The sequence below is a fragment of the Bombus vosnesenskii genome, unplaced genomic scaffold, assembly GCF_011952255.1.
Source record: "Bombus vosnesenskii isolate JDL3184/JDL3185 unplaced genomic scaffold, Bvos_JDL3184-5_v1.1 scf7180000015704, whole genome shotgun sequence".
Taxonomy (NCBI): domain Eukaryota; kingdom Metazoa; phylum Arthropoda; class Insecta; order Hymenoptera; family Apidae; genus Bombus; species Bombus vosnesenskii.
In genome coordinates this window covers 305-26,252 of record NW_022884109.1, presented here as the reverse complement: position 1 = coordinate 26,252, position 25,948 = coordinate 305, and the positions used below count along the sequence as shown (strand labels likewise).

Here is a 25,948-nt window from a genome sequence, read left to right as displayed (position 1 = left end):
GGGACCAAAGTCATCGTCCAATAGCCGCACACACGACGCTGGTGGGGCTCCGCTTTCGTTTGCACACGCTATAAAGCCCCGCTAATTGTCCACGCGGCGAACAGTCGGTGCGTGCCCCCTTTTAAACGACGATGTAGCGTGGCGTCCGAAAAATCGAGGATCCGTGCACCCAAGATCATTGTGACGATCGAGATCGAGCACGTGTCCTGGACTTGGATCACAGGATCACGAGAGTCGTTGCGATCCGCGATTTCTTTTGTTATTTTTCCCATTTCCGTTTTATCCTGTTGAAACAGTGAAAAGACATCCGAAAGAAGAAGAAGAAGAAAAGAGTAAAGTTTGTTCGAAATCGACTTATCGAGTCGAACAAAAGTGAAGAAGCTAGATTTCATTTTATTTCTGTGACTTCTGCAGAGAGTTTCTCGTTTTAGAAACAAAACCACGACGAGATTTGTGATACGCCTAGTGAAGTTTCGCGTTGCTCTCGGACGATCGTGGAAAAGGTAAACGTTTGTTTGCACCGATCATTCGTATCGATGTGTCGCGTGAGACTTGAATTTTGGTACAGTGGTTCGTCGTGAAAGTATTTGAACGCTGGTCGTAAAAGGCTTTGGTGTATAATGTATGTTATCTGTTACACGGAACATTATGAAGCATATCGGGAAAAACTTGTTCGATATAACCGTACCTGTGTTATCTTAGCCGTGTCTCATTACGGTGATAATTAAACTTCAAAATGTTTCGCCTAACACACATATTATAATATCTACTATATCCATAAAGGACTTCTATAAGTATTTCAGCATTTAGCATAGATAACTTACGTATCTTTATTGTATGCGTTACATAAAATATTTAAAAATATCTTTAGTATCGGAATGAGACATGACTATTGTAGGTCAGTCAAATTTTTAGTCAATCTGAAAACTCATATAGGAGCTACTGCGATATTCATTGATCGCGAACATAATACACATGATATATTTACAAAATGTTTGCACAAATATTCAGATATTTTCATGTGAGCTACTGTATATTTGCTATTTTGCGAAGAAGGAAGAAAATGAAGTTCTTTCATTGCTCCAATCGTGTTTTATCTCTCATTAACACTTGCGTCGATAACCTACTTAGATGACCAAATTTCCATCGTTGAAGATAACAACTAAAAGTTTGGTATTTGCTTCGATCAAGTTACATACATACCTTTTCTTCGTGATTACTCGGTCTCTTTACTTCTTCTCACTTTCACGACCAATTTAATTAAAATCCGAGCCAATGACTGCTATAACACTGCTATAATATAATAATATATGGCTCTTAAGATTGGAAGTTTCGTTAAATATCACGATATAATGGTGGTCCGTTAATTGATCGAGATTTTGACTTGTTAAATAAACAATTTTGTCCTTATTAGTTCTTTAAAATGTCTTCGTGATGTGACAGTCAGTGTATTTGTGTTGACCTTTAATATACTGATGTGCAGTGACTTTCACGTCTACATTTATTTAGTTCAGATATTTTACTAATTATTAGAAACATACTGCAGACAATGTAGTAGAGCCTCTCTTTTCTGAAATAATAGGAAGACGAAATTTCATTTATCCAAATACAGTTTAAGAGTAATCGACAGATTCTTTAAATATTTATGAATCCATAATCAGATAATTTTTTCAACGTAAATAACTACACAGAGTTACGTTCTTTATCGTACTTCGAATTATCGCAGTTCTTCTACGAGTGCCACGAGTGCTTCGGCATGAGAAGATATCTTTTTATTAGAGTTTTCGTCTGCTGTTTTCATTTATATAAAATCGCCATTATTATCGTCTACGTGAAACATTTCATTACATCAGAATACTTGCGGCTTTCTACCGTTGCCAACATTCGAGGAATCTACTTGCTTTGAAGAATTTTCAATTATGTTTTTCTTCCTTTAATGTCTGTGACTCTGGCTTCTCCAATATCGTGTATTTTTGCTAATTTTGTTGCGCTTACATCACTTTCCAGTTTTCTCGTTTACATCGTATTTTCCTGCGATAGTTAGACCGCTTCCTAGTTTCATACCAAATTCGTATAAACACAATTCAATGAATCAAATCAAGGAAAGAGTACATTGTGTATGAACACTGACGACATACGTATGTACATATTTGAAACGGAAAAGGGCATTCGTTACGAAGAAATATTGTGTTTGGATAATAGAACGTTCGGATATTAGGCTATTTGCATAATACCGTGATATACATTTGCTACATCCATTTCGGTGTACCAATTAGGAATAAAAACATTAAAAAAACAAGTTGAAATGATTTACACAAGAAATAGAAAAATTACCACGGTATCTTAGAATGTTTTAGTATATTACGTACATCATTTTGCTTTTTTGTTTATTTTTTCAGTAAGTGAAACACAGCGTCTGTGCCAGAATAACTAAGAGTAAGTTAGACGTTTGTGAGAAACTGTGACTAACTCCGAGTACAACATACGATAGAATGGTAATAATAGTGAAACTTATATACTAGGTAAACATTTCTAGTAGGCACTATTATGACAAAAATATAACAGTACAAAGTAACTTAGGAGTAACAGAATCATAAAGTTCTTTAAGGACCCTTTGTGAAGAAACGCCGATGATGGCATAAACATTGGTATGCTGAGAGTTGAAGGATAGACGTCTATAGAATTTTGATAGTATCTGTCAGATATCTGTATCTCGTTGAAGATCAACAGCATCAGAGATTTCCTAGAACTCTGGCTCATTTAACAGCTAATTGTTTTAAAGAAGGTTAGACAGAAGAAATATGATAAATCCATTTATGTTAATTTTCTAATTATAGCGTTACTTTATGATTAAGTATAAGGTTGAAGAGGAATAAACTTACCAGAACAAAGTCCTTTAAAACTTGCTTATTCTTTCGAAGATAACTAACAAATCCGCAAAACTTTGTAGAAAGCTGTTTAATCACAAAGTTAAATAGATCTTTGAAATAGAAAATTTGCCAGCTGTGTATTCAATCTTAACGCTAGAAACTAGCAAATCAGACACAATCACTGACATCGGATTTGTTGTTTTTGGAATTTCTAAAAATATACAAGTGTTTTCGATAGCATCAGTGTTCACTTTTATTGGAACAGAAACGCGACTATATATACTTATCCATTATCGTGATATTTATCGAGACTATGTATAACATATTTAGATGGGTATCAAAAGGTCGGACGTTTTAATGATAAAATTATGTTTTTCTAAAGAACATAAACTTAGAAAACTGCCTTCTTCTCCATGAACTTGGTATGTTTAAATGCCACGATCGACTAACAAAGCACTGTACTACAAAATACCAATCGATGCCGATCAGTGAGAGGTAAACTCACTATTCTAGAACAGGTGGTCAAACACTGCAATTAAGCAACAAGAACAGGACAACCGTGACTCATATAGTCTTTCAGAAGCCAAAATGATTAACTCTTTGTACACTAGTTCTTGCACATTATCTTGGCACACGGCGTTAGCGTTCAATTTTTCTAGGAGAGAAATTACTTCCATAAGCTCAATTTGTCGCAAAAAAGAACGCCGTAAACAATCATAAATTCCAAGATGAACAAGAAAAAAATAATTCCAATGTTGTCGCTGGACCATGGACTTTTATCATATAAAGCGATAATTAATCTAACTTACTCATTGTGTATTACAACAAATTTTTATTTCATTCGTTGCTTATTATGCAAAAGCTTATTCGCGTTAAATATGGTAGAACTCGATTAATTAATCGAACTTTTATCGATTTGAAGCACTCACTTGAACGTGAGCTGGTATCACGCGAACGAAAAATGATGAGTAGCGAAGAAAATTGGTGAACTCTTGTTATATGAATTCCAATCGATCCATATAAATTGTCCGTCAGGAAAATCAGATAATTGGAATTGCAATCTTAAATAAAATTTCTGTTTCTATCGACTACAATAAGTGTTTTAATGTATCATATTAAGAAACAATTAACTCGATAACGCCATTATAAATAAATAAATAGAACGATAATTCCTCGAAAACGATGGTATTCCAATATTAATAACAGATTTCTTTCCTTTCTTTTCTTCGTTTTCCCTTATGACCAAGAAGAACACCAATCAATAGGAAGACTTACGGTTGGAAGTGAAACCAAACGATCGTTCCACTTTGTATTGTTACGAGTCTGTAAGTTTGACTTTGTAGTTTGTGCGAGTTCCGCGAGATCAAAACGCTATGCTGTATCTCGTGTGCATCGAATGAATTTCAATGGCTCGATCGCGATCACGATCGCCTTCCCTGATCGATTCGAAGGCGAGAAAACTGGCCCCGCAGGGAAAAATCACGTATGCAAACTATATGTATCCATGCTAGCCATGATCGCTCTTATTAATTAGTTCTGGGATGTAATAGTTGTTCAAGGTGCGCACTTTTGTGTAACCGGTTACCGAGAACGTTTGACACACGCTTGTCCTCGTTGTTAAACGTCCAGGCCGGAACGGAAGCGATCGGTCGATAACGATCGTCCTGAGATCGTTAAGTCACTCGAGTTATGACGATCGTTACGAGCCTCCATTTTCATTGGTGCGTCGGTGGACGAGTTATTGCTACTCTGCTATGCGTTTTCAATCGGAAAAGGTCGGTTTTGAAGCTGTGTTCAATATTCGCGCGTAGCTTTTGCTGGAGCATACGTTTCTCATTAATTTCACGGATCGATTACTTTGGGGAGGTTTCTTACATTTTTTAATCGTAAAATTATTGGTTGTAAGATTTTTTTGATATACCATATTCTAAGGGATCTCGCTTTTTTAATGTTGTAACAATTTTCTAGAAATTGCAATGTAATTCTTAATCGAATTTTTGAGCCAGAATTATTTAAAATCATTATATCTAGCAATGTACGAGAAATATCGCAATACTTGTTTCATATAAGTTATTATATATACACACAGACAAATTATTTACATGCACAAATATCGCTTGCATTTTTTGTCAGAATAAGGACGGTACCTGATGGGAAAATTCGTATTAATTTAGGTGGTCCTGGCTTAACGTTAGGGATAAACACGTGTTCGTTTTATTGCACGCTTTACGCACAATCCGGAAATCAATGCTAACTTAGTCGATCGTTGTTCAAAGCGAACAATTTATCACAGCTGACTAGTTGCTATGTAGGAATGTGTTTATTCAGTATTTTTGTTAAGGAAAATGTATTTTTAGTGTTGTATACTTCATGTATATACAGATGCAGCTACGACTCGGATAATTACTGATTAATGATAGCAATCTGCTATAATTGACTAATACTTACTATAATACGTTTACCTATTTTGCATACAATTTCTTTTATCTTTTTTTTTTTTACTATGAGCAAATGGTGTTGGATCGAACGCATTATGTATCTTTTTCAAATTTTCTTATTTTATATTTTATATTTTTATTTTATAGCTTCCTTGAAAATTCTATGAAAATTAGGATTTTTAATGATTCGAAGATTAGAAAATTCGAAGATCGTGAGATTAGAAGATTCGAAAATTCAGACTGAACAATTTGGAGATTTGCGACCTTGTGAATTAAAAGATCCAGAATTTGTTAGACTTATTAAAAAATGGTGTATTCAAAAATAGCATATTCTCTTTCGAAGACATTTTTCTCAATGTATCCTATTGGAAAGTACAAACTTCATATATCACTTGAATCTCGATTAGAATCTCAATTAAAGTAATCATCATTCCACACAATCATTATCGCCAAAAATGCCATTCAATTTGTGGCAGAAAAATTCTTTTCTCGTGTCCATCGGCATACCGTTGTAACGTAAAGTGCGTTACAGTATACGCGAAATAATTTATGCAAATGTTACCAAGCCCCTAGAAAATAACAGTTATGTCACGGACTGGTCACTTCCGGTTCTCTCGTCATTAATATTCTTTTTTTTATCTAAGTTCGTGGTAATCGCAACGAACATTAATTACACAGAACCGTAATAAATAATCATCTACACTTATGAAACATCTATGTATGGACTGTTTTAAATGTTTTACATATGCGCTACATCGGTGATTAATCGAACGCGATCATCTCGTAGATTTCGTGAAAGATCAAATCTAACCGCAATTATCTTACAAAAAATGTCATTAAATTAATAATATTTTAAACGAACTTAATTCTACGAGAAATTTCATTGAACGCCAGTAAATTAACGATATTTAAATAATAAATAATATTTCATCAAATAAAGAAATAATTAATCAATTAAAACTTGCAGGGACGATTTTATAATCGATTTAATCATCGATCTATTTTCGAAATGATTTGCAAGATTGAGATCTGAATCGTGTAAATTGCACGGTGTAAATATCATATCGTGTTGTACGATGGTTGAAAAAAAGCGAGTTTGTGCAAAAGGGGATTTCTCTTTGGGGTATAAAAGGTTTCTTAGAAGACGAAGGTGGTTGGGAAAGAGTTTAATTGGCGGCAAATTAAGGATTCAATTATCAAAGGGAGCAAAAGCTTTCGCGCGTATATTTTATATTGAAAATGATTGCTCTTGATTCAAGGTTTATAACGTTGGCCTTCGTGAAGTAAAAGTAAAATGGCGTTCGCTAACGGTGTCGAATCTTTTCTTAACGATTCTAGTTGAATAATATCACGAATTTGTCGGGATTATTGTAACAATAATTTTACTTACTTGTTTTAATTATCCAGTAATTAACTGTAGTAATCGTTCACTGATAGAATCAAATTTTTATCGAAAATTTTATTTAAACAAGATTCAAAGATTCATACAAATTACTATGGCGCTACAATAATTTCGTTTACTTCTTTCATAAGCACACAATCTTTACGATAAATATCTTTCTTGATAATGTTATTTATGTAATACCTACTTGGATTTTTTAATAATTAACTATAATTGCTTTTTTATTGGTGCTTGTTTCTTAACTGAATAATCTTTAAAAAAAAAAGGCAACAATCGTGTGACATTCTGCACAGTGTCAAAATAAGCAGGAACTGGAGGTATGGTGCTCTATTATTTAAAATTTTTATTAATTGTCTTTAGAATTAATTATTATTTACACATTACGCACGATACATTTTGTGTATTTCATGATCATTTCTTCTAAACAAACTCTTCTATTCCAATGACAATTTACATCTGATTACATTACATTTTTATTTAACAATCCTCACGTCCCAAAAATATTATCTTCCTATTTGCAAAAAGGATCTAATAAGAAGCAAATTATTTAAAGGACACTCCAGTTAGAACGTACAAGTGACAGCAATAAGCCTTCGATAGTATCCTCCATTTTGCAATAACCTTGCAAAAATGTTCAAGGATCTTTCCTTTTCTCTTCCTCTCTAGCAAATTCAAATCACTTTTTCCAGTACACTCTGTATCACCTTGAATTAGCCTTTACCTAAGATTATATCGTGTCAAAAAGTAGCACGGCAATATATCTAGACAATACAAACATCTACTTCCTTTCATCTCGACTTTAGATTTCATCTTCTTCATCTTGATTTCAACAATGTGGTTCACCTCACCTTGAACCCGTTTAAGAAAATTTAGCGAAGAAGAGATTTCTCCGCTTAATAAGAGAAAGATCATAACACGTTGATAAACATGAGAAATTATCCGGCTAAATGTAACGAAGAGATAGACATAAGAGAACTTGCTACTAAAACAACAGTCGCTCACGTGAAAGTACTCGGGCACTTAAACAAACCTTTGGTGATTTTTATACGAGACACTTTGAGATTTCATTGACACTGAAGTGAGACACGATCGTCGTAATTACATTGAGAAAATTTGAAACAGATCTAAACGTGTATATAGAAATTTCATATATTTATTGGAAACATATATTATTGTTATTTTATATATAAAAATTACCAGAGTATTTGAGCAGTCAATTATTCGCTAAATTAATAAGAATAATAAGCCACGATGTACGTAGTAAAATCATCATCATGTGTTATATACATATTAATTTTTCATTTAACATATATATTTGCGAAATATATATACATTGTCTCATGTATATATATCTTCAATATACAATCTCAGATTGATTCCAAATTTTACTATTATAATCTCGATAATCGTATCTCGTTAGAGTGCTAACGAAATTATAGAACGTTTCGTGATATGAAAGTATTCGAGTACTTCCGTGAGCCACTGTATATCATAAGATCGATCACCTTGATCGTTTATCGATCTGTATTCGTAAAACACATAAAAAGGTATGAACGCATTGCAACACGAATTTATTCGACGACCTAATAATACCCCATTCACCTTGAACTTAGTTTCCTCGTAACGTGTAATTCGAGTTAAGTAGGTGATCGAGGATCATTGATTCGCAGATATCGAGATAATGACAGTCATGACGGAGTCCGTAAAAGCCGAGGAGGGCGAACGTCCAAAGATCGAAACCTTCGACGACATACTACCGTACGTTGGCGAGGCCAGCCACTACCAATGGTTCCTTTTCATCATGCTCCTTCACCTTCGTCTACGCGTTCCTCTACTTCACGCAGTTCTTCATCACGCTATTGCCAGCTGAACACTGGTGTACCGAACGATGGAACCTCACAGACAAACAAAAGTAAGTGACACTTTATGTGCAATTTGTCTTATTTGAATTATTGAGTTATACGTAACGAACGATCCTACATAGTTTCTTTATGTTCGAATTTACCCTGTTACGCGATAGACATTTTCAGCTCCGGCAGATCGAAATGGTCAATAATCATGTTGATCGTATAACAAATCAATACATGTTTTCATTAAAGACGTTACTTTCGATGTCTAGAATTAACCACCTTCTATAGGAGACAATTTATATGCATATGTACTGTTAGAATTTAATCTTGGAATTAGGATTAATATTCTGTGGAAGACACAATGTTTATGTTGAAATAATACAATGTGATATTTATTAAACAATTATTTCGAGAGTTATAAATGTGCGTTCTGGAATGTAGACAGTTGGCTAGTTATTCACAGACTGGCTTAGTGACCCATGGCCCTTGAAAAGGTTTAGAGCCCCGCTCTCTATGCAGTAATGAGTGTGACCTGTGTGGGTGTCTGTGTGGCGTCACATGTGGCACAGAACCTTCTAGTAGCTTCTCGACGTGCCCGTCTAGAATGTTCCATTCATATCCTCACGCTTCTTCCGGCGTCTTTTTGAAAAAGCATGCACGTGCTAACTGCCGTGGTGCATCTCACGAACGCACGCTGGTGGGGATGGCGCTGGCAACGAATGGAAGAATCTGTACGATCAAACACTCTATCCGCATGCGACTGATATCGTTGTATTCCAACACCCTTCCTCAACGATATTAGTCGCTTGATCATTGATTCTGCAAATTGCACTTCTGTAACAGAAAATTCAATTTAGTTGCACTTAAACCTTTCGCTCTTTAGGTGGAATCATGAGGTCCCAAGTCTTGTTATTCTTCAGCGAATCCATTTCCTCATCCATCGCCTTTATCCACAGTTCTGCATCTGGCCTTGATAGTGCTTCCTTTCGATCCTTTGGCTCTTCTAGGCTAACTGTCATGTTTAGTGCTCCCATGTACCTATCAGGAGGAATTCCTTTATTTAGTCTTTTTGATCGCCTTGGCTCTGAACCTTGAATATCTTCGGATTCATCTTTGGGTCCTTTTTCTTCAATAATTTCCTTATTGTTATCTCCTGTTTTATTTGCTGTACCTTCAGTAACGGTCTGTTCTTCAAAAATAATTTCTTCTGTCCCGGGTTCCTTATGAGTTTCAAGAAAGATCACATTACGGCTTATCTTTACTCTATCTGTAGCTGTATCGAGTAGTCTGTATGCCTTTGATTCTTCCGGATATCCGGCAAACCTTAATTTTTCTGCTTTCTCGTCTAATTTTCTTCGACACTCTTGAGGTATATGTGCATATGCCATAGTACCAAAAGGACGAAGATTTTTGACGTCAGGTAGTTTAGAATACCATAATTCATACGGCGTCTTACCTGTGTGTTTTGTGGGTAGGACATTTTGCAGGTAGTTGGCTGTGTGTATTGCCTCACCCCAGTACTTCTTGTCCATGTCGGCGTCAATAAGCATACATTTAGCCATTTCTATTAGAGAGCGATTCTTCCTTTCAGCGACTCCATTTTGCTGCGGTGAGTATCCTGCTGTATATTGAATCTTTATACCTTCATTATGCAAGTAATTCCTCAGGTTGTTGTTGACGTATTCCCTTCCTCGATCTGATCTTATTGCTTTAGGTACCTTATTTAATTGATTTTTCATTGATTGCACAAATTCTTTAATATATTTCGTGGTTTCATGTTTTGTTTCCATCAGATATATTTTTGTGAATCTACTGAAATCATCAATTATGGTTAAAGCATAGTTTCTTACCTGGAGTTGCAGTCTGCATTGGGCCACAAACATCTGTATGTATGAGATCTAGAATGCTACTCGTCCTTGTCGTTGATTCTTTAGGGAAAGGTTTTTTTCGTCATTTTCCCTTTTATACAGTACTCGCAAATTTCCCTTATTCCGCAGTCCTTTATCTTTATCCCGGTCGCAAGGCCGTTTTCTAATTGCTTTATCGCGTTTATATTTCTATGCCCGAAACGCTTGTGCCAGGTATGTTGACAGCTTTCGTTGTGTTGCTTTTCTTTCGTTGTACATGCGCTTTCGATGGTCGGCAGTAGGTATGAATTGCTTGAGGTTTTAGCGAATATTTCTACTACTCCATCTTTTACAATACGACAACCGTCATTCTCGAAGCTTACTTTATAGCCGCCACTCGTTAGTTTTTTCACCGAGAGTAGGTTTGAGCTTAGCTCAGGTATGTACAACACATTGTCAACATGCATGTTTGTTATCTTACCGTTACTTGGGTGCTTTATGATACCTGATCCTTTGCCCTTTATTTGGACTGCCTTGACTTCGTCTGCTAGTAGTACAAAACCCTTTTCATCTGGATTGAAGCTGCTGAAAAAGTTTCTGTCTGCCGTCATGTGGCTCGTGGCCCCTGAGTCAATAATCCATACATGCGTACGTCTTGTATCTTTATCACTCATTCCGAGGCAAAGTTCTTGGGAAATTTTCTCAGATGCTCTATGTTCTGTACTCACGAAAGCTTGCTGTTCTTCATCGGATCTATATTCCATTACCTTATTCACTTTATCCTTCTTTGTTTTCCATGTGGCGTATTTACGGCAATCCTTCTTCATGTGCCCGGGTTTTTTACAAAAGAAACATTTCGTATTATTATTTCTACCATCACTTGCTTTCATTACCGTTTCATTTTGGTCTGTTGTCCATCCTGAACCTCTGCGCCGCTTATATTCGTCGATGAGCTTTCCTTTGATGAATTCCATAGTGAGATCTGATTCCGGTCTACTTTCCAGGCTGCTAATTAGGGGACTGTATGACTCTGGTAGACTACGTAGAATCATTGCTACCGATATCTCCTCATCCAAGGGTTTTCCTAATGCTGTTAGCCGATCGAACATGTTCAACATTTCTGTTAAGTGTTCTTCCAAATTTCCGCCTTCAGCTAAGTTCATTCGACATATATCCTTGAGCAGAAATACTTTATTCGATAATGATGCTTTCTGATGATAGTTCTTCAGGGCCTCCCATGCTTGCTTCGCCGATCTTGCGCCCCGAATGTGAATAAGCTGACTATCCTCGACAAGTAACCCTATTGTCGAGCCTGATCGTCTTTATCTAGCCAATTTTGATCCATCTTGTCGGGCGCTGGAGTTGGATCTCTGATCACTGTCCAAACTCTATCTTTAATTAATAACAATTCTAGTTTATCTCTCCACGTCTCGTAATTGCTGCCGTTAAGTCTTTGAATCTCGAAACGTGCACTACCTGCCATTGTTCTTTTGCTTTAGTCCGCACTTATACACTTATACACTTATATCTCACTGTAATACTTTATGTTAATTGTTTAATATTAACTTTAGTCACGAACTTATTTCAACACTAGCACATTGGGTCTGGGCCCATAACCTGTTAGAATTTAATCTTGGAATTAGGATTAATATTCTGTGGAAGACACAATGTTTATGTTGAAATAATACAATGTGATATTTATTAAACAATTATTTCGAGAGTTATAAATGTGCGTTCTGGAATGTAGACAGTTGGCTAGTTATTCACAGACTGGCTTAGTGACCCATGGCCCTTGAAAAGGTTTAGAGCCCCACTCTCTATGCAGTAATGAGTGTGACCTGTGTGGGTGTCTGTGTGGCGTCACATGTGGCACAGAACCTTCTAGTAGCTTCTCGACGTGCCCGTCTAGAATGTTCCATTCATATCCTCACGCTTCTTCCGGCGTCCTTTTGAAAAAGCATGCACGTGCTAACTGCCGTGGTGCATCTCACGAACGCACGCTGGTGGGGATGGCGCTGGCAACGAATGGAAGAATCTGTACGATCAAACACTTTATCCGCATGCGACTGATATCGTTGTATTCCAACATGTACATATCTGTTCAAGTCACGTGCACGTAGTTTAAACCAGGCTTCTCGAAAGCCTGTTTGTTTTCCATGCAGGTCGCAATAAATATTCTCGACGACAGAATCTTCCACTTGCACGGAGATTTCCATTTTCTCAGCTGTGATAACGTATCGCATTGCGACAATTTGTTTCTTTAAAACCACAATATAATATCTGATAACTTGCACGAAACAACTGTGTTTATTGAATCAGGAAAACCCAGGTATTGCGTTGTATATGTAAATGCATATGTAAATATCGTGTCGTACGGGAGTGGGGGAGATAACTGTTACGACCGTTCGCGGAGAGACGCGGTCGCGAGGAAAACGCGTCAGCGAGAGGCGTAAATTCTCGCTACGATTCGGTGAATCGACGCCGCGAAGTAGTCGTTCCCTTGTTTCGGTTAGGATAACAGAGGTGTTTGAATGAATATGACACAGTAGTAAGTTATGTTTCACCGTTTATTCCAACAACTTATAACGAAGGCAGTTACGCTGGTGCGTGTGTACGAGATGAGTGAGTGACTGATCTGCGGGTGTGGGTACCCGGTTAAAGGATGTTGACCGTTCGAAGGATGTAAAATCAGTACTGTCTTGGGAGACGATGATGTGTCGGAGGAACGCTAAGGATGAGTGTGTCTAGCGCACGGGACCATCGGATTTGTTCGTGACGATTTGAGTTAGGAGAGTGAGGGAGTAGGCTTCGTCGTTAATTGGTTAGACGAAGGGTCTTAACCGCCCTCGAGAGAAAGTGGTTAGTGGGAGGAAAGTTGCAGCGTACGTGAGAAAAACTAACTTTCCCTTTTTCGCCGTGGTAGACAATAGTCTCTAGAAATTCCTCGGAAACAGATGTTTGTTTCGTTTGAAGGACCTTTTCTAGGAAATCTATGAAATTTATGGAAGGTCCTTGAAACTATGGAGGATACGCTGCGAGTATCCGAAGACATCTGGTTGCCATATTGTCTGCGGTGTGTGGCCTCGGCTAGGTAGAGTGTTACGCGACGTAACAATACCTGTAACCAGTTTGCGACGAGATAAAAATAGTTGGAAATCGCGATTCCATAGTTATACTATTATCAACGTCTTTTTCACGTGTTCTATTTCAAGAACGTAAGGAATTACCGGCGAAAGGATAGTATGCCTGGATGGCACGATTCCAACGAATCGTGTTACCATTCTTGACGACGCATGCGAGATCTGGTTTTCTACGATCCGTCAACGAAGAAAATCGTTCGTTACGCTTGTTTTCCATTGAATCACCCTGGCCAAGGCGAAACTATCGCTTTGTAGATCGACGATTTCTTAGCGTTCCGCAGGCCCGCCGGAAACCAGTTTGGTCGACGACCTCCGGCAGATTCTAGACGTTCACGTGTTTCGCGAACTTCTTTTTTTTTTGTACGTGGAGAAATCCTCATGGACACTCCGCTGCTGCAATAATTGCGTAACAGCAGAGTAGTGTCGGACTCCTACCGACTAAAACTCCACGATGACCATCTTATGCGCGTGACAGGGGTGCTCCAGGAACCTCTTATGAATTAACTTCAGTTGCATCCCCTTCTCGCGTTCTCTTGTTCGAGCCGGCTATTGAGTAGGCGTTAGGGGGAGGCCGTTGTCCCTAGCGCTGTCACTTCTTCTGGTCGTAGTCCGTTGGGGTGATGGCGGGGCGGCTCTGGGTCGTCTGACTGCCATCCTTCTCCATCGTCTTATCCTGCAGGGGTGAGAGTCTTTTTTCTCTCCCTTTCCGCTTGCTTCTTCGCGAGCATAACTCGCTCGCAGAAGAGGCGGACGGCCTCGTATTCCTGTGACCCTCTCAACATCGCTTCCACAATCGCTGAGGGGGTCAACATTTCTCCTATGGCGTGCCGCAGGGTGTAGCGGGGCAGCTCCCACGCCGGACAGAGCTCCAGGGTGTGCTGCGCTGTGTCCCTGCCCTCTCCGCAGTGGTGGCAGATGTCTGTCGTCTCTCGCCTTATTCTCTTCAGGAACTCGCCGAACACGCCGTGTCCGGTGAGTACTTGTGTCATCCTGAATGTGAGTGGGAGGCCGTGGCGGCTCCTCCATGCCTCCCAGTTTGGTAGGACCGCATCCGCGCCTCGGTGTTCGCTTCTCCCGTTGATCAGTTGGAATCGCCACAGGTTCCATGTGTCCTCCTCGGCGGTTCCTGTGTCGTTTGGAGCCGCCTGCTCGGTGGGGTCTTCTCCCGGGTGCCATTCTCTCCGGCGGGTGTATCTCTTTTTGAGCGCCAGCGCCCGCAGCTCCCACGGGGGGGACGCGGCTAGGGTGGACGCCGACGCGTGAGACACCGTCCGGTATCACCTAATGATTCTGATGGCGGTCACTCCGTGCAGCCTTCTCAGGAGCAGAATGCTGCGACGGCTTGCCATCAGGTCGTCCGCCCATACTGGAGCCCCGTACATCACTCGTGACCGAACGACGCCCTCGTAAAGTCGGCGCACCGCGTCTCCGGCCCCGCCGATGTTCGATAGTAGGCCACACAGGGCATTGGCAGCCGCTGACACCTTCGGGATCAGTGAGTCGAAGTGCGGCTCGAACGTCCACTGGCTGTCGATGGTGAGTCCCAGATACTTCATCTGTGATCCCACCCGGACGGTTTTACCTGCCATGTTTATGCATAGGCCGGGCGGTGGTGTCCCTCGCCTCTTCCTGTCAAAGAACCAGGTGGCCTCCGACTTCGCAGGGGAGACTCTCAGGCCCAGTTCGTTCACGGCACGGATCGCACAGGCCGTTGCGATTCCGCTAATGCGCAGCGTCTCGTGCCAGCCACGACCCTCGACCAGGATTAGGGTGTCGTCCGCATAGCATACTATGGCCGCGCCTGGGGGTAGCGGGCATCGTAGTACCTCGTCGTACGCAACGTTCCATAGTATGGGGCCCAGCACCGAGCCCTGCGGGACGCCACGCTCGACGGATCGCTTTTACTCTCCTTCCTTACTGGTGTAACACATCCACCTGTCATCGAGGTAGGCTCGGATCAATCGGACGAGGTAGCTGGGAACCTCGAAGTGCTCCAGGGCCGTCACTATCCTGTCCCATGGCATGGTGTTGAACGCGTTGACGATGTCCAGGGAAACCGCCAGCGCCACGCCTTTCCGGGAGACCATGTCCTCCGCAATCGCTCGTACGCGTCTGACCGCGTCAATCGTCGAGCGCCCCTTCCGGAAGCCGTACTGGCTTTCGTGCAAACCTGGCACTTGGCCCGCTATGTGTCGTTCCACGCGGGCGGCGACTACCCTCTCGAGTAGTTTGCCGACCTCGTCCAGTAGGCATATCGGCCGGTACGCTGACGGCGAGGTCGTCGGTCGGCCCTCTTTATGGAGCAGGACCAGCCTCGCCGTCCGCCACGCACGGGGGTAGACTCCCTCCCTCAGGCATCTTGTGAAGAGGTGCCGGAGTCTGGGGGCCATGACCCCCATCACTTCCCCCCAGATCCGGCCAGGGATTCCGTCCGGGCCCGGTGCCACATTGCGGGCGGTCATTCTTCTGGTTGCCTCCCATATCTCCTCCTCCGTGACTTCCCAGTCGTCCCTCCATTCCAGCGGTCGTGTCGTTTCCCGTGGCCGTTCCGCCGCTCTGTTTTCTTGTGGGGGAAAGAGCGTTCCGGTGATCCGCGTCAGCAGCGCAGGCTCCATTTCCGCCGTTGTCAGGGGGCCCTTCGCGCGTAGTTTCTGTGTCACCGTCCTGTATGGCCTCCCCCATGGGTCCGACTCGACTCTTTCGACCAGTTCGGACCAGGTACGGTCCTTCGCATTTTTAATTTCCCTTTGCAGCGAGCGCCGTAGCGCGCGGTACGTCCGGTAGCGCAAGGAGACTTCTTGTTCGTCGCGTCGTCGCCAGCGGCGGGCCCTTAGGTACTGTCTTCGGGCCCGGACACATCTCGTCCTCAGTTCCGCGATGTCGGGGTTCCACCAGTAAACTGCTCTGCTTCGCACCGTGCCCGGTGTGGCTCGTGGCATGGATGCGACGCAGATTGCTGTCATGACTTGACGGAGGTTCTCGGCCTCCTCTTCCACGTCTGCTTCGGTCGTCGTTGTCGAGGCCTCCCAGCTCCAAGCTGTTGCTATAGCAGCCGCCTGGAGTAGATCTTCATTCCTCTCCTTTATTTTCCATCTAGGTGGTGGGCGCGCGTGTCTCCCCCTCGGCGGGCCGCGCCCGTCGTTTGTCGTCGGTATTCCAGGTCCAGGTGCGTCCACCTCCATGAATATGTAGAGGTGGTCTGACAGCGTCTCGACCCCTTCGGCCACTCTCCAGCCTGAGATCCGCCTGAATGCCTCGGGGGAGGCCCATGTTATGTCAACAATGGAGCTCCCTCTGCACGTCACGCAGGTACTGGTCGAGCCCCTGTTCACTAACAGAAGTCCAAGTCCCGCGGCCCAGTTTGATAGCGTGCGGCCGCGCGCGTTGGTCCTGGCGTTCCACCATTCCGTGGAGTGCGCGTTGAAGTCTCCCAGGACTCGCCAACTCCGTCTAGGAATTCTTCGAACGCTGCCCGTCCGCTGTTAGGTGACACGTACACCCCCACCACCATCATCCCTGCCCACTCGACCGCGGCGTACCCGTTGCCGCGTTCCAGCAGGGCTCCGTAGGCGAACGCCCCAGGCGTTGATGTCCAGGTGACGGCAACCATTCCGTCCGTGTCTCCGACCCACTCCGGGGCATCCAGTACTCTGTATGGTTCCGCCACCACCGCTAGGGCAACCGTGCTCTCCCGGATGATTTGGTGGAGCAGGTCTTGTGCTCGCCTTGACCTTCGCAGGTTAGTCTGGAGGATGCGCATTCTCAGTTCTTTAGTGTTCTTTCCTTGTTTGTGGCTTCCTCCGTGCCTACCTCCTTGTTCGCGGGCTTAGGGTCGCTTTGCGACGGGGAGCCTTTCTCGCTGCCTCTTGCAGCCGTGGATCCGCAGGCGGCTCCTTTCGTTCCTTTCTTCGAGGGGGCACAGGCCGGTCCCCCCATCCTGTGCACCGACGGTGCTCCAAGCGCCTCGCAGAGCAGGCATTTCGGGCTCGCAGTAGTGCATGCTCTCGCCTGGTGCCCTGGTTCGCCGCATCTGAAGCACAGGTGCCCCTTGTCCTCCTTGGCGGTGCAGGTCTTCCCCGTGTGTCCTATCCCAAGGCACCTGTAGCACTGTAACGGTCTCCGTTCGATGGCTTCGACCTTCGCCGTCGACCAGCCTATGGCGACCTTTCCAGCCTGGACCAGTTTCCTCACTGCACTGGCAGGGCCTCGTATCCATACGGTGCCAAGTCCGTTCCGGGCGGGGCGGATTTCTCCCAGCCGGCTTGCAGCCGCTCTCCCTCGCCAGGGTGTTCTGGATTTCCATCTTGGTGGCCGCTATGTCTATCAGGGACACCCTTGCCTCCGCGGCTCGGAAGGGGGTCGCCACGCGGACCTCGTTCGGGTCCAGAGCCCGCGTCAGCTGCGCTGCGAGCGCTGCGGCCTTCTCCCTTCCCTGGTCCTCAGGGACCTCTAAGATGACACCTCCGGTGATGGTCTTCCGCATCCTCATCGTGTTGATGCCGAGCTCGGTCAGGGAGACACTGTCCTTGGCCGCAGCCAGCACCTCCGCGTAGGATTGGCTCGATTTGTCCGTCAGGGTGATTGTTACCGCTGACGTTCTCGGTGCGCGCGGGAGGGTCCCCCTGCCTCCCCCTCTTCGTGCGTTTTCCAATCCACTCTCCGGAGTTTTCCTCTGGCTCTCCGCCCCTGTCTCGGGGATCAGCTTCGCCGGCTGCTTCTTCCCTGCCTCCTTCTTCTTTCCTCTTCTTTTCCTTCCGACGGTCTGCCATTCGGTGACAGCCGTTCGGCCACCCTTGGGCGCTGAGACGCTTGGGACTCCAGGCTCCATCCCTCTCGTGTTCGCGGCAGGGGCGACCTCCTTTCCTTCTCCTTTTTCTGTTCCCTGCAGTTGTTCCTCCAGTCGGTGCAGCAAGGATCTCATCTCCTCTACTTGGTGCTCGACTGCAGCGAGACGCGCCCTGTAGCTGCTCTCATCCGCGGTGGGGCGCGAGGCCGGCTCTTTTCGGAGTGCCTCTACCGCCGCCTCCAGTGTTGCTATGCGTCCTTGCGCTATAGCGAGTGCGTCGGTGACAGGGTCCGTTCTCCTCACTTACTCTGTCACGCCCGCGGTGATGGTTCTCGCCGCCTCCTTCAGGGTTTTCCCCTGCGTGCCCTTGTGGCCGCGGGGTGCCTCGGCAGCCTTGGCCACCTCGGCGGCCCGGCGAATCAGTTCGGCTCCTATGTCCGCCGTTGTGGCTGTTCTCATTACGTGTTCCGCGAACTGATCGGCTAGGAAATTTTTTTTCGTTTCGCACAATTTCTCGAATCTCCCCGCGTACCGTTTATTTGTCTGGAAATAGACTCGCCGATACGTGCAGCGATCGGTAATTAAATCCCAACACAATTCGAATGCCTCGGAGTGCAATAGATACGGGACGATCGTCCTTCCAGCTCTTGCCTTTGTTCCTATTTTTACGGTCATTGTCTCTTTTCCTCTTTTGTATTTTGTGCTTTTGTTTTCCTGTTACTTTATTCTTTCACTTTTCCCATTTTTGATTTTTTTTTTTTTGAAACAGCAGATTTATAAATAATAAGTAGGCCGCGGATTTTTATGCGAATTTTACTTTTACAGAAAATTTTAAAATGCAAAAATGTAAACACTATTAAAGATAATGTGTTATTACTGTTACTGATATCGTCGTTATTCTTTATTAGAGAAATTATTATAGATTTTTATATTGTTATGTATATTACTTTTGTCACTTTTTTTATTTAAACAGGATTCGAATTAAGTTTCAAGGAATTGGACTAATTTAAGATTAGGATTAAAAACTATGCACTTTTGAGTAGAATTTTCATCTTATTTTTCCCATTTCTCTCCCTCTCTCTACCATTTGCTGTCATTTTTCCTTGGTTATTTAAAAAAAGATAAGAAAATCAAACGAAAATTAGTATTCTTAAAAATACTTCTTGCAAATTTCATCACCGTTAATGTAACGTATTCTTGTTTTATGTAGGATTGCACTATCGATCCCTCCAGCGTCGAGTGAGGAATTGCTGGCGGAAGGTGCGACTTCGTTTTCGCGATGTAACATGTACAATGTGAACTATACCGACATATTGGAGAGTGGTATCAGAGAGGCAGACCCATCCTGGCCCCAATAAAACCATGCCAATATGGATGGACCTTTAATCACACGATGATACCATACAAATCTATAGCTGTCGAGGTAAAATCACAAGAGAAAATTATATTCTTTATATAAAGTAACTTCAAACTTTCGACACCGATTAACAAATTTTTATTTAAATTAAAACTGTTGGAACCGTCGTTCTATAAATATTTACGGTCTTTCGTAAAGCTGCTGACGATAGCATATAATGCAGTCATTATAAAAGAAGTCCTTGTTGGTTGCACGAACTTAGACGTAGGTGTAATTACTTGTTGTGTTGTTTGCATCTTAACAGAGCTCGTTTATAGCGGAATATAAAATTAACCTTGTCATCCTTAATTATTTGTACGTCTCGGCGTATTAAATCACGAACATGAATCCGTTTATATAATATCGCATAAATCGGAAAGTGAAAGTTACAACTGTACAATAGACAGATATTTCGAATTGAACGTATAAATACGCATTTGGTAACTTCTTACGACTCAAGAAATTTTTATCGAATATTTATCGTTATTATTATTATTTCTAATTTCTATTTCTGCTATTTTATTACTAAAAAAGTCCTACTTAAATCGGGAGATACTATCTTCTACTTAACAAATTTATATTCCTTCCACTATGACAAATTCTCTAATCATATCCAAGAATTATGCAAACAACCTCTACTATTTTATTACTAAAAATATTACCAAAAGACTACAATTAACTAACCTACGACTCAGGTTCTCAATTCTGATGATATTAAAAAACTACGGAATTTATTACTCGTCCTTTCGTCGTCTTCCTTATTCTCTTCACCTTCTATCGATTTTCCAACCACGCGGTGTTTTTTCATAACTAGCCGCAATCATAAAGCATCCCCCTTTTCTGTTTCAGCTGGAATGGGTATGCGACCACGTATTCCTCGGCTCAGCAGCACAATCGGCCTTCTTCGTCGGCAGCATTCTTGGAGGCTTAATATTCGGTTACATAGCCGACCATTGTGGCAGAATTCCGGCGTTGGTTGCGTGTAACGCGGTTGGTTTCATCGCGTCTGTCGGCACTGCGTTTTGCAACAGCTTCTGGAGCTTCTGTCTGGCGAGATTAGTCGTCGGTACCTCGTTCGATAACTGCTTCAACGTGCTTTTCATTATCGGTGAGTCATCGAGAAAATTATAAGAGAGAAAAAGCTGTTGAGAATAGGAAAACTATAATTTATGACCTAATAATGAGGCACCGGTATCGGTCCCGTTTTACGTAACGATTAACTATTTATGACGTGTTTGAATAAATGTTTATTGCCCTATGTCGGTTTGTTTTTTCTTAAGTCAAATTTTTATTCGAATTTTACGATATCAATTTTAAGATATTTAATGGTAAATGATTTTACTGAAACTTTATATTTTGGAATTATATCTCGTAATTTGAAATTTGTTGTGTAATTGTATATCTAGTTTGGTATTAAAATTACATGTGTCTAGGGATACTTTAAGATATTTTATTTTAAACGACAGGATACTTAATTCTGTATACTTTTCTGGTATGAAATTGTATCTTTCGAGTGACCTATTTCCCTATGGAGAATAATCTTCGGTTATACCACGATTACTGAGGCACTCTCCGTTCGATATTGAGATGAAAGCAGTGTTCCTTTTAAAATTCTTTTTAATTCAAAACGATCTTACATTGTCGATGTTAATGATTTATAAAATCTACAAATAAGTCCGAATATTTGAAATTAGATTGGTAAAAAACGAAGAAAGGACAAACCTAAAGGAAATAAGGAAACAATATTATTATATCAAATGAAGAAACGAAATTGACGAAACATTTGGGAAGATTTCTATAACGATGTAATACAATAACGATATCACGAATTATTCTTTCAGTGATCGAATATGTCGGTCCGAAATATCGAACTCTGGTAGCGAACATGTCGTTTGGACTTTATTTCGCGGCAGCCTCGAGTCTTCTGCCTTGAATCGCATATTGGATCTCAAATTGGAGGATCCTCAGCATGGTCACCGCGTGTCCTATGGTGGTTGCGTTTGTAGGACCATGGATTGTTCCTGAAAGTGCACGGTAGTTTAATTCCAATTTCTTTTTCATTATAAAAATATAATACAAAGAAATTTCGTAAGTAAATTAGTATACGATAGTATAGTAGACATTTAATCTTACCTCGTCCTTTGGATTATTTTTGTATCTTCGTATCATCGGAAAATTCTTTAAAAATAATCCTCAAAGAAATATAAGAAATTTCTTTTACGTTAAAGTTTCTCTTAAAACATCAAAAGTCCTTTGAGACCGGACCATAAAAGTTCCAAAATTATAGCTGAATTAAATTGGGTAATATTTTATCCAGCAATACATACTATCTTGGGATCGGTTATTACATCGATTCCTCTGTCTCGTAAATAAAACATCTCAAGGTCAACATCTTTCTCTCGATAAGCCATCACATTTTTAGCTGTGCAAAATAAATGATTGATGCGTAACTAGACAGCTCTATTCAAATTTGCACAAAAAGTTTGTCGATACAAAAGGTTGGTGAAAGTGATGATTTTGAAAATTTCTTACAGGCTTTTATAACGTTTGCGTATTTCATATACTTCCGTAGTTGGTACATAACCAGTGGCAGGGTGGACAAAGCGATCGAGATGCTGAAAAACTTCGCTAAAGTGAACGGTAAAGAGGTGAAGCAAGAAATATTCGACGAATTTGAGAAAAGTTGCAAGGCGATGAATGAGAAGGATCAATCGCATAATCAATACACTGTCCTACATCTCTTCAAGCTGCCACGACTTGGTCGTATCACTATCATGCTCATCATTTATTGGTAAGTTAACCTTTCCAACATCAATCGAACAAACTACACAGCTAGAACTTTTTACTTGTAAATTCTCAGCAATGATTACAATATTATTTTAGAAAAAACTAAGACACCAGAGAAATTTATAATCATGTACGAAAAGATATACAGGGTGGTTGGTAACTGATGGTACAAGCGGAAAGGGGATGATTCTACGCGAAAAAAGAAGTCGAAGATATAGAATAAAAATTTTTCGTTTGAGGTTTTGTTTTCGAGAAAATCGACTTTGAATTTTCGCTCGGAAAAATTAAAAAAAAATTCTATTCTATATGTCGGGCCTAGCCACGTGTGATGTTGCCTCGGAGGTGTCGATACAATAGGACATACGTTGTATTAATAATCAAACTTCAGGCAGAAACTGCCTAGCAACGGCGTTTGGAACCTTCTCGATGCTTCCAAACGGGTATAGAAAACAAATGCAATCGTACAGCGAGAAAAATTCCACGAGGCTGGCATTCGTGTGATTGCTTTGGAGAGTGATACATCGAGCATTTTCAACAATCGTATTTTGCGCCTAAGATTAGTTTACGTTTAGTGAAGAGTTATCCCGTTGACTGTGGATTCGTTTGAACCCAAAGACATTGTTAATAGTGTTCATTAAACTTATTATTCATACAATTTATTATTCACTAATTTTATCATTCGTTAAACTTATTATTCATTAGACTTATTATTTGTTAAGCTTTGTGATAGTCCTGTATATACGTGTAAATATAATCTCGGCTTTGTGAAACAATGGCTAATTCACGTGATGAGTTGTTACAAAATTCTAACCATAACCCGACATATATTTTCGACTTCTTTTTTCGCGTACGACACCCGCTTTCCGCTTGTATCACCAGTTACCAACCACCCGTAGATAGGAAAGGTATTCAATTTTATACTTCCTTTACGTTTCTTATATTTTCTTTGTTTTTAATACTATGATAATTCTGAATCTTCCTGCATTTCCTAAAATAAAATTAACTAAGAATATGTTCTTAACTCTCAGCCTCACGATATTCCAATTATATTATACCGTTAATTCAACCAAGTTACCAATCAATCAGCCTCGACGCTACTTCCCTGTCTTTATAAAACCAGTATTAAAATAGACACAAATTACCATAAACTAGATACAAACTACTCGAATGAACATTAAGAGAGTATATGGGGCATTTTATGTGGGTCATTAAGAATCTGCTTAAGTATATAATTAGCATCGATAAACGTCAAACGCGAGGGAACGAGTATGCGAAGGATTAATAAACGATCTTGAAGTCCAGCGTGATTTATGTATGACTCGGCTGATTTTTTTCTAGGTTGCTGATGGTGTGGGTGTTCGACGGCCACGTTTGGAACATGAAACTTCTGGACCCCGACGTTTTCACGTCGTTCTCTTTAGCGTCCCTCACGGAACTTCCGGCCGCTGTTCTACTCGCCCTTTTCCTCGACAGATGGGGCAGACGATGGATGGGTTTCGCATCGGTGTTCCTCTGTGGCATTTTCTCCTTCGTTGCCATCGCTACCCCCTCTGGTAACATTTTTTCTTTTTTTTTTTTTATTTCTTGATAAATGACTTGTCAATCGATATTATTCAATAAAATAGCAGGAACGTGTGAATAGCAGTGAGAAAGCGGGGGTGAATTTTATAGAAAAAATCCGGTTTTATCGATCGACGGTCGTTTTAAAAAGCGCTTTTCTGAAGCTTCTCCAGTGAAAGCTTTGGGAGATTGAGAAATGAAAGCTCGTGCTTGATGCAAGAATAATGTTTTTGTTAGATAGTAAGGAGATAAGCGGTAGCGTTAGGGGATATCCGTGTTTTCAAGGACATTAAGGAGTGGAAAATAGACATTTTTTAATCCGTATTTAGAATAGAACGTTGTAGTTATAAAACAATTTACTATTTTTATTTCCTCATCTTGCAACAAAACTTTCCTTCGAATTCTCTTTTATCGTTTATAGACAACAGACTTGAACGACATAATAATATAGACCCGTATTATTTAAAATCGTATTATAGAGAATTTACAATTATACAATTCGGTCATTTTACTTAGTATTAATAATAATCGAATCTTATAAAATTTTTTTATACAAATATTCTTCTTCTCTTCTTTTCTTTTTCTTTTTCGCCCTTAAATCCTATTCCATTAACGATTGACATTTATTTCTCAACGTCACATACTCGACAGGGATGACATTTAATTTTTAATTGAACCATGCGCGCATCGGGTGTATGTATCGTGCGTGGAATGCGGCGATCGTGGCATTTACATATTTCTCAACTTATTCAAGGTTCGACAATGGTTGCCATGGCGATTATAGCGCGGCTTGGGGTGAATATCGCCGCGAATATTGGTTTCCAATATGCAGCGGAAATGCCGCCGACTGTGGTGAGAGCTCAGGGCGTGTCTTTGATCCATATCATCGGTTATATCGCCCACATTTTGGGACCTTACATTATTTATCTGATAAGTGAATCGAAATTTCTGTTAACGACATCGTATTTCTACGATCCGAAAATTACTCAACCTCTTTTTTAATTTACGACTAATATTATCTGTTATTGAAATACGTTTTTTTAGGTTGGTTTAATTCGTAGAAAAATTATGTTCCTTGTCGGCCATGGATTCTTCTTGTGATCTTACGAATCACGGAAACAAGATAGATTTTCGATATATTTTCCTCCGTTTCGTTTTTTTGCGAAGGAAATGTAACTTTTCTATTGTCTGTAATTATTTACAGGTTTGCGATACTACACTATAGCTTCGTTTCTAAATGAAACGAATGTTTACATAATCTCGTTATACAGGTAACACCAATGATCCTTTGTATATTGACAACTTCTTCAAATTCTGTCTTTAACCAATATTCTTTATTAATATTTAAAAGAAGTATTCATTTATTTCCCGAAAATCGAAGGGAAATTAAGGAATTAGCGGAAAGCGGAATTAATCGCTATTACTTCTAAAAGAGGTATAAAGGGAAGCGTATAAAAGGGAGAATATTTTTCATTTAATTTAGGCTGACATTGATCCATCTTTACCGCTGGTTGCCCTCGGTTTGCTGTCTTTTGGACACGCCTTCCTGACCCTTGGCTTGCCAGAAACGTTGAACCAGGAATTACCAGAAACCCTACAGGAGGGTAACGACTTCGGCAAGGAACAAAGTTTCTGGTGGGTTCCGTGTATATCCTCGTAAGTATAGATTCTATAATATTCTTCCTCCGCCTTATGTCAATATAAATTTACTAATAATCGTTTATTTCAATTTGACAGGAGCAAAATGCTGAAAAAATCTTATAGAAAGAAGAAAGGCCTTTCAAATCCAGCGTTTACTGGCAGTGTTCAAAAAATGGATTGTACTAGGTTATAGCGGTTAGATTTGGCGACGGCGCGAAACTTGCCAGTGGC

The 25,948-nt window shown here is 41.1% G+C and overlaps 1 pseudogene; it reads left to right on the top strand.

Annotated features, from left to right (window-relative positions):
* On the top strand, positions 1-25,948 carry LOC117241330 (annotated as a pseudogene).